The 16,398-nt window shown below is 39.5% G+C and overlaps 1 pseudogene; it reads left to right on the top strand.

Moving 5' to 3' along the window:
* The first annotated feature begins 789 nt into the window (after positions 1-789).
* On the top strand, positions 790-1,733 carry LOC118589573 (annotated as a pseudogene).
* The last annotated feature ends 14,665 nt before the right edge of the window (positions 1,734-16,398 follow it).

Raw genomic sequence — 16,398 nt, 5'->3', positions numbered from 1 at the left:
AAAAGTTGAAGAATGGAGACTGGAAATTATGGCTTCAATTATTATCCACAGAGAGATGGAATGGAAGAGTCACTGTGAGCCCATATGTGGCCAAAGGGAAGGCACAGGTCTAGCAATAAAATATCACTTGTGCATTCAAAAGGAATGTGCCTTTATCTTAAAAAACAATGATAATTCCTTGAAACTCTTATTAGAAAAGAGAGAATCAGATTGCTTGATACACAATATGGAAGGTAATTAATTAATGATGGGATATATATTCTGTAGTTAGGAAAGTCAACTACAGATGAGTTTTAAGTGGCAATATAAAACTTTAGTGTACATAAATTTTTTCTTGGGGAGATAGAAAGACAGACAGAAAGACAAACTGGCAGACAAACAGACAGAAGATAGATAAATAGATAGATAGATAGATAGATAGATAGATAATGGAAAACTTTTGAACCATCACACTGTAAGAGAATGATAAAGCATGAGGCAATCAAATTTGTCTAGGATGACTAACCAGGTAAGTTCAAGAAATAGATTTCATGCTAATGAAATTTTAAAAAACTGTTTAGGAAAAGCCTAGCTGATAAAATATGTTAGACATATTTAATAAGTCCTTAATAAATATTAACATAGATGTGTTGATCTTAGCAGTATACTTATTGTGATAATGTTTTGTAGAGCTTTGAAATATGCTACATCTTCTGTTGATTATCCAATGAACTTGAAATATTTTCACCTTCATTTGGAATGTTACGTGCCACTATTATTTTTTTCCTGAAAAGGCATTGGAATAAACAAATGACAAGAAGGAACCAAACTGTAATCTCCCAGTTCCTCCTCCTGGGCCTGCCCATCCCCCAGAGCACCAGCACCTGTTCTATGCCCTGTTCCTGGCCATGTACCTCACCACTGTCCTGGGGAACCTCATCATCATCATCCTCATTCTACTGGACTCCCATCTCCACACACCCATGTACTTGTTTCTCAGCAACTTGTCCTTCTCTGACCTCTGCTTCTCCTCTGTCACAATGCCAAAATTGCTGCAGAACATGCAGAGCCAGGAACCATCCATCTCCTATGCAGCCTGCCTGGCACAAATGTACTTTTTCTTGATTTTTGGAGCCATGGAGAGTTTCCTTCTTGTAGTCATGGCCTATGACCGCTATGTGGCCATCTGTTTCCCCCTCCATTATACCACTATCATGAGTCTTAAGCTCTGTGTGAGTCTGGTGGTGCTGTCCTGGGTGCTGAGTACACTTCATGCCATGCTGCACACCCTGCTCATGGCAAGATTATCATTCTGTGAGGACAACGTGATTTCCCACTATTTCTGTGATATGTCTACTCTGCTGAAACTGGCTTGTTCTAACACTCATGATAATGAATTGGCGATATTTATCTTTGGAGGCCCTATAGTTGTACTCCCTTTCCTTCTCATCATTGTTTCCTATGCAAAAGTTGTCTCCTTCATCTTCAAGGTTCCTTCTTTACAAGGTATCCATAAAGCCTTTTCTACCTGTGGCTCCCACCTGTCTGTAGTGTCACTATTCTATGGGCCAGTCATTGGTCTCTACTTATGTCCTTCTGCTAAAAACTCTGCTGTGAAAGAGACTGTCATGTCTTTGATGTACACAGTGGTGACACCCATGCTGAACCCCTTCATCTACAGCCTGAGGAACAGAGATGTGAAGGGAGCATTAGAAAGAGTAATTTGCAAAAAGCAAATTCCCTCATTCCTATGATGGTAACTCCTCAGACTTTTATACAATTTCTTCTAGAATATAAAAATATTAACATTGGATGTTGCTACAGAATTTTACATCACTGTGGATGCTTCTGTTTAAAGATCTCACAATGTAACATTCACTACACAAATTACATGGAGATTATACAGGTAGTTGAATTTGGGAAATAAGTTTAGGGGATCCAAATATATACTCATTGTCTTGCTCTTGTGGTCCTGGAAATTGTAGTGTAGACTTAAACTCATATCTGATCCCTGTGGTTATCCCAGGATTTTCTCATTTTGTCCAAATGTCTACTGTGACTCTTTGATTATAAATGTGTACTCTATGATCTCAGATCAATACCTAATAATATTCCAGTATTTTACCTCAACCAGCCTTTTCCAATCTTTCACATATTCTTTCTACAGTCTGTCATTAGAAAATTATATCACATAATTTCCTAGACCCTATCGTTATTTCATTGTTTGTATTGGTTTTCTAACCTGTCTTGACTCTTACAGGCTTTTGTAAACTTTTAGAATATTGCTCTCATTATTGTACTTTTTTTCTACACCTGCTATTTAGAGTAGCCAGAAACACCTTGACGTATTTTCTCAAAACAAGATAAAAAAAAATATTTAGTTTTGTTTTGTTTACTCTTCTCTTCCTTCGGGGGCATGATTTTATTTTGTTTTCTTGGTTTTGGAGGGATTTGTTGTTGTATTGGTTTGTTTTTTAGGAAGATCTTAAAATTGGGTAAGAAGGGAGGTGAAGAGGATCTGTAGAGTGAGAATATGATTCAAATATATTTAACTTTTAAAATTGTTTTAAATAATAAAAATAAAATATAATAATAATTTTTGTTAAAATTCCAAAGCACAAGAAATTGATGTCTTAAACATAAGACATGCAAATATGAGACCATTATTAGAAGGAAACATCAATGAAAAGCTACAAGATTTGAGGTGAACACAGACAGAAACACAAACAAAAGAGCACAAAACAAAATCAAAAAGAGGCAAATTAGATCACATCAAACTAAAAAGCTTCTGGACAGTTAATGGATTTTGTTGAGTTCTAAGAGTTCCTTGTATAATATGTAGAGTAAATATTACCATATAATATTTTCTCCTATTCTAAAGGTTGCCTCATTGTTGACTATTCCCAGTATGTCTAGAAGCTTATGAAATTCTCAAAAATAAAATAAACGTTGGAGCTAATAGGCTCCAACAAATAGCTTCAAACCGATATCTACATGGAGAGTGTACTAATTAAACTCAGTGAGTCACAAAAAATGAATAGACATGAATGTGAAAAGAGATTTGTGGGGAGGATGGTTATGTCAGGGAGCTTAGGGAACTGGGGTATGAGAATTGTGTACATGTCTGAAATCATCTAAAATTATCTAAACAATAAGTTACAAACAGCACACAATGCAAAGATCAATGTATTGTGGGGAGTCCTGCTTCAATGGGTACATTGGCAACATAGCTACTGCCTCCTGTGCTCAGGGAGCATCACAGGAGCAGGAAGATTGTGAGAGTCAGAATACCAGGAAGGCAATTAAAAGCAAACAGCTACACAGAATTCTCAACAGAAGAATCTCAAATGGCCAAAAGACATTTGAGGAATTGCTCAGAACCCTTAGTTATCAGGGAAATGCAAATAAAAATGACTCTGAGATCCTATCTTATACCTGTCAGAATGGCTAACATCAAAAACACTGATGATAGCTTATGTTGGCGAGGATGTGGAGCAAGGGGAACACTCATACACTGTTGGTGAGAGTACAAACTTGTACAACCACTTTAAAAATCAGTATGGTGATTCAGTAAATTGAGAATCAATCTTCTTCAAGACCCAACTATACCGCTCTTGGGCATATACCCAAGGAAAGCTGAATCCTACCACAAGAACACATTCTCAACTATGTTCACAGCAGCATTATGCATAACAGCCAGAACCTGGACACAAACTAAGTGCCCCTCAATTGAAGAATGCATGAAGAAAATGTGGTACACAGTGAAGTACTACTAAGCAGAGAAAAGCAATGACATCATGAGGTTTGCAGGTAAGCAGATGGAACTAGAAAATATCATCCTGAGTGAGGTAACCCAAATTCAGAAAGACAAACATGCTATGTACTCACTCATAAGTGGATACTAGATGTAAATCAATAAATAACCAGACTACAACCCATGGCTCTAGAGAAGCTCACTAACAAGGACGACACTAAGAAGGGCACATGGATCACCCTTGGAAGGGGAAATAGATGAGATCTCCATGAGTAAACTGAGGATGAGGGTGACAATATAGGGTAGGGGATGGGGGAATGAGGACATAAGGAAACAGGATAGTTGAACTGGAACAGGGACAGAGAGGGAGAGCAAGCAAAAAGATACCATGACAGAGGAAGATATCATGAGTACAGGGAGAGAACTGATGCTAGAGAAGTGGTGATATTTTATTTGTGCTGAAATGTGGTGATAATTTATTTATATGTTAATAAAGTTTGTCTGGAGATCAGAGGACATAGCCAGCCATAAACAATAGTCAGGCAGTGGTAGCACATGCCCATAATCCAATCACATGGCAGTAAAAGTCCCTGTGTTTTCAAGAACACAGCCGAGTGTGGTGACACATGCCTTTAATCCCAGTACCAACAATATAGACTTGGAGGTCTGAACAGACAGGCAGGGGTGAGGAAGTGAGGTGGCTGGGCTGAGTCAATGAGAAGGCAGAACAGCAAGGCAATAAAGGCACAGGTTAGACAGGAAGAAGCTGGTTCTCTTGGGAAGCTATGACAGCATGGTGAGCTAAGGTTAGCTTTGCAGTTATTCCTGTTTCTCTGATCTTTACAGCATTCACCCCTGTATCTGGGTTTGTGGGGGTTTTTTTGATAGACGGTTTATAAATTCATCTACATAGAGACGTTCCCAGAATGCACCAGGATGACACTAGCATAGAATACTAGCAATATGGAGAGAGTGCCTCAACTGCCTTACCCCAGTAATCACATTGGTAAATACTCTAACTGTCGTCAAAGAGACTTCATGCAGTAACTGATGGAAGCAGATGCAGAGATCCACAGCCAAGCACAAGGATGAGTTCCAGGAGTCCAGTTGAAGAGAGTGAAGAGGGATTCTATGACCAAGGGGCATCAAGATCATGATGGGGGAATCTACAGAGACAACCAAACCAAGCTAGTGAGAACTCATGAACTTTAGACCAATAGTTGTGGAGCCTCCATGGGACTGGACTAAACTCTCTGAAGAAGCAAGACACTTGTGTAGCTTGATATACTTAAGGGGCCCCCTGGCAGTAGGATCAAGATCCATTCCTGGTACATGAGCATGCTTTGTGGAGCCCACTACCTCAGGTGAGACACCATGCACAGCCTTAATGCAGGAGGGAGGGTCTTGGACCTGACTCAACTGAATGTACCAGGCTCTTCTGACTCTCCATGGAAGGCCTTACCTTTTTGGAGGAAGGAATGGGGGACAGGTTGGAGGAATACCTGGGGAACAAGATAAGGGAAGAGAGGGTAATCTATGGTTGGTATGTAAAATGAATTTAAAAAAATAAAAAATGAATACCAGGAAGTCTGCTGTGTGAATGATTTTCTTAGAAATGTCTACTTAAATGAGGCCTGCACAATGACAATATCTGTTGGCATGTTAATATGCGATGGGAAAAATCTCACAGGTTCCCACCCCTAGATAAAGAACTACAGGCAGCCATTAACTGCTGAGAGAGTGTGAATTAGGTTCTCCCAGTTATGAGCCCTGATTAGTTTTCCAATGCGAAGTTGTGAGCCCTGAAACCATATCCACACAAACAACACATATGAAGTCAGCACGTTGTATTTATTTAGTTTTAGAATGTAGATAGATAGATAGGTAGATAGATAGATAGATAGATACATTGATTGATTGATTGATAGATTAAGTTATGAAGGTAGGTAGATGATAGATAGATAGATAGATAGATAGATAGATAGATAGATAGATAGATAGATAGATAGATAGATAAGGATAGGTGGGTATGTAGAGAGATTAATAGATAGATAAAGATAGATCAGTAGGTACAAGTGTGCAAGATCTTACCTGGAGGTCATGAAAGCAGGAGCACTGGCTCCACCCCTTGCTCATCACTGCAAAGGTGAACTCACCAAGGCAATACAGGAGAGCTCACATTGGTGAGGAGGACAACTTAGAGCTGGAGGACTGACCAACCATGCAACCAGAACCAGGGTTGTGGGTTAGCCCAAGCCAACATTCACCCCATCAGTAAAATGCTGGAACCTATGAAGGGACAATTCCTGCAGACCCAAAGCTACAGGATTGCCACAACAGAAGTCAACAGCAGAATAACCAAGAGGAGTACCAGTGAGGGCCCAGCATCCATAGTATAGCAGAAACTAGAGGCCTTGAACCAGACCCATGTCTCTTTGAAATGAAAGTTTTCAAGTAAAGATATATGGACCAAAGGGTTTACTGTGTGACTTACTGTGTCACACTACAGTTTCCCTAATGAGAATTTCCCCCTTTTTTTCTTTTCTTTTTCCTTTTTCTCTTAAATTTTATTGGGGGATGGGCTGCAATGGTAGAGGGCAGATATGCAAGGAAGGGAAATAAATGAATGGGATTGAGATGCATGATGTGAAAGACAAAAAGAATAAACAAAAAGAAAGTTAAAAAAGAAAAGAAAAATGAAATCATGTAACATGTACGTAAACATATAGAGTTTGAAACAACCATTCTGAGTGAAGTGTTCCAGACTCAGAGAAACAACAACTTCTGCTGTTTTTTCTCAATTTTGTGTTTCTTCTGTTGAGAATTACTTCTGTATCAATTCATTGACCAGTGAGTGATTAGATTATTTGATGTTTATGATTTTCAGATACAATCAGTTTTTTATATATCCTAGATATTCATCATATTCTTGATATGTAGTTGAAAGTATTTTCCCATTCTGTAGACTATCTCTTGACCATGAAGGTTGCAAAGAAGCTTTTGAATTTCACATACCCTGTTCATCAATTCTTGCATTTGTTTCTTGTTATGGGAGTTCTTTCCAGAAAGTCCTACCCTGTGCTTAATTACACTTTGAAGTATTTAACTTTCTTTCCTATTGAGTTTCAAAGTTTAAGATCAAATAGATAGAGAGAGAGAGAGACAGAGACAGAGACAGAGAGACAAAGAGAGAGACAGAGACAGAGACAGAGAGACAGAGACAGAGGGACAGAAAGAGAGACAGAGATATCAGGACTGGAGAGATGACTCAGCAGTACAAACCATGTACTCTCTTGCAGGTGGCCTGATTTGGTCCAAGAAATCCTCATGAGTGTTACTCAAAAAAGACTCTAACTCCAGCTCCAGGGAAACATGATGCCTCTGTTCTTTGAGGACATCCACACACAGGCACTTATTCATAGTAAAAAAAAAACTAAAATAAAAATTTTAAATGTAAGATCCACAAATAAGAGAAAACATGCAGGTCCGCCCCGGAACTCCCATCTGGGCCAGAGGTGAGTGCCTGGGTTATAGTCAGAGAGGCAACTGAGCCTGAGTCCCACCGCTGGACACAGGCCACTCCTGAGGACATGACCAACTTGGCCCAAGTTGCCTGCCAATTGGCGGGCCCTGCGGGAAGGCTGCCCTTTTGAAGACTACAGGCAGACACTGCAGTCTCCACACCCTGCCCCGACATCCATTTGCCTGGGACCCCAGCCACTTCCTCAGACTCAGAGACCAGCCCCCAGCTTCTATCCTGCCCTGGAACTCCCATCTGGACCAGAGACCAGAGGAACTTCCATCTGAACAAGAGGAGCTCCCATCTGGACAAAATAAGGAGACGTCATGGACTTCCCGAGACTCAGACTCCACCCCCCAGCTCCTATCCAGCCAGCACTGTCATCTGGCCCAGAGCTTCCATCTGGACCAGAGAGAGGCTCCATAAATCTGTCAACTCTCTCTGGACCAAGTACACTGATAAGACCAAGAACAAAAACAAGAGGAGATGGGCAGACGTCAAGGCAGAAGTACATACAACAAAATAAACAGCAATGCAGCATCACCAGAATCTATCCCTTCTCCAACAGCTAGACCTGAACATCACAGAATGGAAGAAGAAGAAGAAAAAAACAACCTTATAAGTAACATCATGAAGAGGCTAGAGCCTTATATAGAAGAAATCAAAAATAAAGTAGAGGAACAGACAAACAAAAAAAGGGAAGAATGCTATAAAAAAAAAAACTAGAGGAAAGGACAATTAAAGCAGAAGAAAACAAATCCTTGAATTAAAATCATGAAAAAGCAAGGGAGACAATCCAAGACCTGAAGAGAAAAATAGAAAAAAATGAAGAAGACACTAGCAGAAGGAATGTTGGAAATAGAAAATCTGAGTAAACAAACAGGAACTTCAGAGGCAAGTATAACCAACAGAATGCAAGAGATGGAAGAGAGGATCTCTGGTGTTGAAGATACGGTAGAAGAAATAGATTCATCAGTCAAAGAAAACACTAAAACCAACAAAGTCATGACCCAAAATGTCCAAGAAATTTGGGACACCATGAAAAGACCAAACCTACAAATAATAGGGATAGATGAAGGAGAAGAATACCAACTCAAAGGCACAGAAAATATATTTAACAAGATCATAGAAGAAAACTTTCCCAACTTAAAGAAGGAAATGCCTATGAAGATACAAGAAGCCTATAGAACACCAAACAGACTAGACCCCCAAAAAAAAGTCCCCTCACCACATAATAATTAAACAACTAAATGTACAGAATAAAGAAAGAATATTAAGGGCAGCAAAGGAAAAAAGCCAACTGATTTATAAAGGCAAACACATCAGAATAGCACCTGATTTCTCAATGGAGACTTTGAAAGCCAGAAGGACCTGGACAGATATAATGCAGACACTAAGAGACCATGGATGCCAGCCTAGACTAATATACCCAGCAAAACTTTCAATCATCATAGATGGAGTGAACAAGACCTTCCAAGACAAAACCAGATTTAAACAATACTTATCCAAAAACCCAGCCCTACAGAAAGCACTAGAAGGAAAATTCCAATCTAAGGAAGGCAGATACACCCATGAAAACACAGGCAATAGATAACACCACAGCAGTAAACCCCAAAGAAGAGAAGTACACACACACACTACCACCAAAAAATAAAAAGAACAACAGGAACAAACAATCACTGGTCATTAATATCCCTTAATATCAATGGACCTAATTCCACTATAAAAAGACACAGACTAACAGAATGGATACAAAAACAGGACCCATCTTTCTGCTGCATACAAGAAACACACCTCAAATTGAAAGACAGACACCTCCTAAGAATAAAAGGCTTGGAAAAGACTTTCCAATCCAATGGTCTTGAGAAGCAAGCTGGTGTAGCCATCCTAATATCCAGCAAAATAGACTTCAAACTAAAATCAACCAAAAGAGATGATGAAGGACATTACATACTCATCGCAGGAAAGATCCACCAAGATGAAGTTTCAATTATGAACATTTATGCCCCAAACACAACGGCACCCACATATGTAAAAGAAACATTACTAAAGCTTAAATCACATATAACACCCCACACATTGATAGTGGGAGACTTCAACACCCCACTTTCACCTCTTGACATATCGGCCGAATTGAAACTTAACACAGACATAATGGACTTAACTGATGTTATGGCTCAAATGGACTAAATCAAACTCTACAGAACATTCCACCCAAACAAAAAAGAATATACCTTCTTCTCAGCACCCCATGGAACCTTCTCTAAAATCAACCACATACTTGGCCACAAAGCAAATCTCAACAGATACAAAACTATTGGAATAACCCACTGTGTTCTATCAGACCACCATGGTTTAAAGTTAGATTTCAACAAAAAAAAAACCTGCAAAAATCCTACAATTTCATGGAAACTGAACAATGCTCAACTGTATCACCAATGGGTTAAGGAAGAAATAAAGAAAGAAATTAAAGACTTGCTAGAGATCAATGAAAATGAATACACCACATACCCAAACTTATGGGATACTATGAAAGCAGTGCTAAGAGGGAAATTCATAGCACTAAATGCCCACATAAAGAAGCTGGAGAAATCTCATGCTAGTGAATTGACAGCACAACTGAAAGCCCTTGAACAGGAAGAAGCAAAGTCTCCCAGGAGGAACAGACGCTAGGAAATTATCAAATTGAGAGCTGAAATCAATAAAATAGAAATAAAGAGAACAATACAAAGGATTAATGAAACAAAGAGTTGGTTCTTTGAGAAGATCAACAAGATAGACAAGCCCTTATCCAAACTAACCAAAAGACAGAGTGAGAGAGCATCCAAATTAAGAAACTCAGAAATGAAAAGAGGGACATAACAACAGACAATGAGGAAATCCAGAGAATCATCAGGTCATACTTCAAAAACCTCTGCTCCACAAAACTGGAAAATCTAAAAGAAATGGATAATTTTCTGGATAGGTACCACATACCTAAGTTAAATCAAGACCAGATGAACCGTTTAAATAGTCCAATAACCCCTAAGGAAATAGAATCAGTCATTAAAAGTCTCCCAACCAAAAAAAGCCCTGGACCTATTGGTTTCACTGCAGAATTCTACCAGATCTTCAAAGAAGACTTAATGACAATATTCTTTAAATTGTTCCACACAATAGAAGAGAAGGAATATTACCAAACTCCTTCTATGAGGCTACAATTACAATGATTCCTAAACCAAACAAAGATGCAACAAAGAGAGAGAACTACAGACTGATATCCCTCGTGAACATTGATGCAAAAGTACTCAATAAAATTCTGGCAAACACAGACTCCAAGAACACATCAAAACAATTATCCACCATGACCAAGTAGGTTTCATCCCAGGGATGCAAGGGTGGTTCAACATATGAAAGTCCATCAATGTAATACACCATATAAACAAACTCAAAGAAAAAAACCACATGATCATCTCACTAGATGCAGAAAAGGCATTTGACAAAATCCAATACCCCTTCATGATAAAGGTCTTGGAGCAATCAGGAATACAGGGAACATACCTAAACATGATAAAGGCAATCTATAGCAAGCCAACAGCCAACATCAAATTAAATGGAGAGAAACTCAAAGCAATACCACTAAAATCAGGAACAAGGCAAGGCTGTCCCCTCTCCCCCTACTTATTCAATATAGTACTTGAAGTTCTAGCCAGAGCTATAAGACAACATAAAGAGATTAAGGGGTTACAAATTGGAAAGGAGGAAGTCAAGCTCTCCCTATTTGCAGATGACATGTTAGTATACATGAGTGACCCTGAAAATTCAACCAAGGAATTGATACAGCTAAGAAAAACCTTCAGCAACATTGCAGGATACAAGATCGACTCAAAAAAATGAGAAGCCCTTCTATATACAGTAGACAAACAGGCTGAGAAGGAAATCAGAGATACATCACCCTTTACAATAGCCACAAATGTTGTAAAATACCTTGGGATTACTCTAACTAAGCATGTGAAGGACCTATATGACAAGAACTTTAAATCCTTGAAAAAAGAAATTGAAGAAGATGTCAGAAAATGGAAAGAGCTCCCATGCTCATGGATAGGCAGGATTAACATAGTAAAAATGGCGATCTTACCAAAAGCAATGTACAGATTCAACGCAATTCCCATCAAATTACCAACACAATTCTTCACAGATCTGGAAAGAATAATACTCAACTTCATAAGGAATAACAAAAAACCCAGGATAGCCAAAAGAATCCTGTACAATAAAACAATCTCTGGAGGCATCACAATCCCCAACCTCAAGCTCTACTATAGAGCTACAGTAATAAAAGCAGCTTGGTACTGGCATATAAACCGACATGTGGACCAAGCGAATCAAATTGAAGACCCTGACATTAACCCACAAACCTATGGACATATAATTTTTGACAAAGAAGCCAAAAATGTACAATGGAAAAAAGAAAGCATCTTCAACAGATGATGCTGGCATAACTGGATGCCAATGTGTAGAAGGCTGCAAATAGATCCATATCTGTCCCCATGCACAAAACTTAAATCCAAGTGGATCAAAGACCTCAACATAAATCCAGCTACTCCGAACCTGATAGAAGAGAAAGTAGGAAGTACTCTTGAACGCATTAGCACTGGAGATCACTTTGTAAACATAACACCAGTAGCACAGACACTGAGAGACACAATCAATCAATGGGACCTGTTGAAACTGAGAAGCTTTTGTAGAGCAAAGGACATGGTCAACAAGACAAAGCAACAGCCTACAGAATGGGAAAAGGTCTTCACCAACCCCACATCAGACAGAGGGCTGATATCCAGAATATATAAAGAACTCGGAAATTAGACATAAAATGCCCAACAGTCCAATTATGAAATGGGCTATAGAACCAAACAGAGAATTCTCCACAGAGGAAGTTCAAATGGCTGAAAGACATTTAAGGAATTGCTCAACATCTCTAATTATCCAGGAAATGCAAATCAAAATGACTCTGAGATACCACCTTACACCTATCAGAATGGCTAAGATCAAAAGCACAGAAGACAGCTTATGCTGGACAGGATGTGGAGCAAGGGGAACTCTCCTCCACTGCTGGTAGGAATGCAAGCTTGGACAGCCACTTTGGAAATCAATATGGTGCTTCCTTAGAAAATTGGGAATCCACCTCCCCCAAGACCCAGCTATAGCACTCTTGGGCATATACCCAAGGTATGCTCAATCATACCACAAGGGCATTTGCTCATCTATGTTCGTGTCAGCTATGTTTATAATAGCCAGAACCTGGAAACAACCTTGATGCCCTTCAACTGAAGAATGAATAAAGAAAATATGGTACATATACTCAATGGAGTACTACTCAGCAGAGAAAAACAATGACATCATGAGGTTTGCAGGCAAATGGATGGATCTAGAAAAAATCATCCTGAGTGAGGTAACCCAGACTCAGAAGGACAAACACTGTATGTACTCACTCATAGGAGAATACTAGATGTAAAACAAAGATGACTAGACTGCTACACAACTCCAGGGAGGCTACCTAGAAAATGGGACCCTAGGAAAGACCCAAGGATCACCCAATGACAGAGAAATGCATGAGATCTACATGAACAACCTGGACCACATTGGGGATTATAAAGGGCAAGATTTAAGGGAAAGAAAGCTTAGGGGATCAGGAGATCCCAGCTGGATCAAAAACAGAAAGGGAGAATGAGGAATAACAGACCATGATAAATGAAGACCACATGAGACCAGGAATAGGCAGAGTGCTCGAGAGGTCCCCAGAAATCCACAATGATATATCCTCTGTAGTCTGCTGGCAATAGTCGAGAGAAAGCCTGATCTGACCTAGTCTGGTGATCAGATGGTCAAACACCCTAACAGTCGTCTTGGAACTCTCATCCAATAACTGATGGAAGTGGACGCAGAGATCCTCAGCCAGGCCCCAGGTGGAGCTCCAGGTGTCCAACTGTTGAGAAACAGGAGGGTCTGCAAGAGCGTGATTTGTTGAATCCAAGATTGCAAAAAGCACAGGGACAAATAGCAAAACGAATGGAAGCACATGAATTATGAACCAAAGGCTGTGGAGCCCCCAGCTGGATCAAGCCCTCTGGATAAGTGAGACCATTGAATAGCTTGATCTGTTTGGGAGGCATGCAGTCTGTGGGACCAGGATCTGTCCTTAGTGCATGAGCTGGCTGTTTTAAACCTTGGTCTTACACATGGACACATTGCTCAGTCTGGAAGGAGGTGACAGGACCTGCCTGTACTGAATCTACCAGGTATAAATGAATCCCCAGGCATGCCTTGATCCTGGAGAACATGGGAATGGAGCGGAGAGGCTGGGGGGAAGGTGGGGTTGGGGGCGGGACGGGGGAGGACAGGGAAACCCATTGCTGATGTATGAAATTTAAAACACATAATAATAAAGAAAAATTATTTATTAAAAAAAGAGAAAACATGCAATATTTCTCTTCCTAAGTATTGCTTACTTCACTTTTTTACTTTACATTTTAAAAGATTTAGTTTTATTATTATAATTAAAATATTTTGTGACATTTTCAAATATTAATATTATATTTACATCATTTCTAGTTTTTCTTCTCCCTGTATAAGTCCTTCCACTTTCCCCACTTCCCTCCCAAATTCATGACCTCTTCTTTATTATTGTTATAAGTATGCATATATATGAATATACACATCCATACAGACTTCTGAGTCCATTTAGAGTTGTTCATTCATGTGGGGCGGGGGCGCTGACCACTGTGAACTGGATAACCAACTTATCAGGGGCTCATCCCTGGCAAAGGATGATCCTCCCTCTCAGCAGCCATTAATTGTCTGTAGCTTTCTCTAAGGGTAGAACCTTAAGTTAGTCCCCATTAACATTAGCATGTCAGCTGGTGCTGTCATTTTCCTGGCCTTATTTAGGCAGCCATGCTGTGCCATTCAAAGGTGCAGTGTCCCTGTCATATGTGGAAAACACTATTTTGTGGCAGATATCTGGGTCCTCTAATCTTCCACCATGGTCCCTGAACCTGAGGGGTGGGAGTTGGGTTGTAGGTGTGTCTATCGGGTATGGGTGCGCCATAGTGTTCTCTGCATTTTGACCAGTTATAGATTTCTCTAATAGTCTCAGTCTGCTTCTTTCTTTCAAGATTCTTTGGTAAGCCTCCCAAACTACACTTACAGGTGGATACAAGAACATGTATGTTGATGGCAGTTAGAAATTACACTAGTTTAGGAAAGAAGAGCTGTAGGTCTGTCTCCTCTAGACACATGACCTCACCAGCCATGGGTTAAGTTTTAGAGTACCAGGAATGAATTTCTTCCTACTGAGCAGAACATAGTCCAATTAGATGTTGGTTACCTCAGCTTTCTTTCTCCATAGATTCAAATTTTTCATATTTGAGATCTTTCCCCTTCTAGGTAATTTTTGAAGCTATTATTAATGAGATTTTGTTTCCTGATTTTCTGCTCCATTAATTTATTATTGGTATGCAAACAACAAAGCTATTGGGTTTTGTGTCTTGATTTTTTTTTCATTCTTCTACTATGTGGGAAGTAATTGCAAAATCTAAGAGTTGTTAAGTAGAGTCTTAGTCTTGTAAATGTAGATTATTTTGGGGATAATTTGAATTCTGTGGGGGATTCTTTCTACAAAATTAGTTTTGCATGCCCAACAATAGACATTACTATCACCTCTCACAAACAATAAATACAAGACCAGTGAGAAAGAATTCACATTCCCTCAATGAATGTCTGCAATGTACAGAACCTTGCCTAGCTGATCATTGCCATGTACATGGAGCTGGTCCACAAGTAAGAAACTACAAGTTATCTACACCTTCAGGGCTGTTGACAGGGAATAAGCCTTGGCATTAGGACATGAAGTGAAGCCTACAGAGAATGGTTGGGAGGATGGTGATGCAATGTCAACAAGTGAGGATGAAAAGTGAGTAGCCAAATGGTGTGGGAATCTAGGTTTTTCTCTTATATCTTAATTAGAATATGAATTAAACATGGTCTGGGCCACTTTAGATTTTGTCTCATTTCTGTCTTTAGCATACTGGCAGATAAAGGAAGCTGGTCACAGAAATCTGAGCCATCCTAGCAACATGACTATTTCTCACATAAGCCTGCTTTTCAGGAGGACAAGTTATATTAACATGCTGATCGATACCTGGAAATGTTTCCAAACTGTATCGTCAAAAGCCACTGTGGCCTCTTTAGTAAATTCTGACCTCTAATGTATTTTCTATCAATCAGTGTAGTCTCTGATTTCTTCTAGGGATTTTGCAAACTCTCTTCCTCAGGCTCTCCACCCCCTCACACTCCACAAAGAATAGGCTTTACCTGAACAAGTAAACAAATAAGCATCCATTCAGGAGATTCTCTCCAAGACCACAATCCCTGTATGATTGGCAGTGATAATACGTCAGTCACCACTGTAGGACTCTGGGAAAACAGGTCCTACAGAGGTTCTCAGTAATTATGGTCTTTAATGAGTTACTGGACTCCTTTGGGATACAGAGCCTCTTAGGCTCAGGGATGACTAGAAGGTGATATGAGAGAAGCAGAGGTGTGGACTTGAGGGATGAGTATGGGACTTGTTACAACCTGTGTCAACAGTGGATAAAGAGCAGTATCTTTTATCAGAACTTGGGCATCATAGTGTACTCTAGGTAAGGCTAAGCTCTTTCTTACAGTTCTTTGTCTGAAGATATTGGTTGTGTGATGTTATGCAGCACCAGGTTTCAAGTATGCTAAAAATTTTGTTATCTCTTCCCCTGCAGAATTTGCTGTTGTTGAAGTATTTTGTTTCATGGACACCATTTATAGTCTCTTTAGTAATGAAGGACTTCTTTACAATGACACCTTATTACAGTTCTCAAAGGTAATACCCTTGCAGCACAACTGTTTGTTTGAGTTTTTGAGAAAGGGACTCACTTTCTTGTCTAAGCGTGCTTTGAACTCAGCCTCTCACATGCTGTGAATAGGTATGAACTGCTATGACGAGCCTGCTGGTTTTTACATCAGTTTTAACATACCCTCTGTGGTTCTTAAAACTTTAATACACCTTCACCTATGGAGCTTTAATAAACAATGAACAAGTAATGAAATTTATCTGACAGAGCTCAAAAATCTACAT

This window comes from Onychomys torridus, chromosome 8 (assembly GCF_903995425.1).
Source record: "Onychomys torridus chromosome 8, mOncTor1.1, whole genome shotgun sequence".
NCBI lineage: Eukaryota > Metazoa > Chordata > Mammalia > Rodentia > Cricetidae > Onychomys > Onychomys torridus.
The sequence above is the reverse complement of the archived record's forward strand: the minus strand, read 5'-3'. Positions and strand labels throughout refer to the sequence as shown.